This window comes from Nematolebias whitei, chromosome 2 (genome assembly GCF_014905685.2).
Source record: "Nematolebias whitei isolate Nwh7 chromosome 2, NemWhi1, whole genome shotgun sequence".
Lineage (NCBI taxonomy): Eukaryota > Metazoa > Chordata > Actinopteri > Cyprinodontiformes > Rivulidae > Nematolebias > Nematolebias whitei.
In genome coordinates, this window is record NC_056499.1 from 23,344,220 (window position 1) to 23,345,634 (window position 1,415).

Here is a 1,415-nt window from a genome sequence, read left to right on the forward strand (position 1 = left end):
TAATTTGCAATTAAAACTCTGTTGTGGCCATCTGGAGAGTGAAGACCTTGTGTGATATTGAAGATAAGCTTGTGAAGGCCTTTCAAACATCAACTTATTTCTCTAAATCCTGAAATGTCTGGCTTTAAATAGTCAACAATACCTGGAGACAAAAGTGTTCAATATGCACAGGGCATCCAAAATGAAACTGTTTCGCAGGTTAAAGGTTCAAACTGTGCAAACATCTCCAGTCATCCACCATAAAAAAAAATATAAAAAAAATGCATTGCTTCCAAGGAGCCAGCCTTCCTCCCAATCTTTTCAAGTGGTCTTGATCAATAGGTCTAAAGATGCTTTACTTTGCATTTTGGCTGATTTCTTTAAAATGTACATTATATATGCTGTGCCCATTTTCAGTCCAGTACCTAACCATTCTCAGAGGGTTTCCGTTTGTTTGTTAAGCCACCTATCCAACATGATTTATTCAGTTATAGTAAAAAGGATAATAAACAATGGTCATGTCTTCAAAAATAAACAGTTGAATAAAAAATACATTTTAATTTGGATCTTTAGGCTCAATTACCAACAGCCAGTGTAGATTAGTTTAATCTCCTATCAAAAATAACACAGTTCAAAAGACATGAAATAATATTTAAACCAACAAGGTGGGTCTAAAAGCTGATAGCTTGACATACAGTAGGATCAACTAAAGAATAATGCATTTCTCATGTATGGTGTCAGGTCTTTGCTGGATTCCTCGCATTACTTAAAGTCATGTTTTTTTTTTTCGCACATTGTTCATCTTCCTTAGATATTTAGACTTGACTCTTCCTCTGTTGTCCTTCAGTTTGTCCTCATTTTATTAGTCACACACTGCACAACATGCAGATAAACCGGCAGGACAGAACACGAGAAGAAAAAGAGGGCAAAGCTCAAAGAACAACTTGGAACGACCCACAGAAAGTCTGGAAAACTGATTACTGGGAGCAAAATATCAAGGTCAAGGTCAAGGTTCTTTATTGTCATTCGCATTGCATGTGGTACATGTGGTGGACCAAAATTGTGTACACAGGGTCCCAGTTACATCCAACAAAAGTATAAATTGTAAAGAAAACAGTAATACGATCTAAGATATGAACTAAGAAATATGCTACACTAAGAATACGCTAAACACTTATTAGTGCAAAAACAATACACCGAACAACAGCAGCACGAATATGAGTCTGTGTGAGCAGATGAGTACAAAATAACACAGTAGCATGAAATAAATCAGCAGCATGAAATCAGCAGCACGGACAGTCAGCAGCACATATCAACAATCAAGTGGCATTACAGTGATTTTTTTTCCTTTTCACAGTGCTATAGGGATTCATGAGTTTAACAGCCTCAAGGTACCAATTGTAATGCCATACAGACTTGTAAATATATATATATAT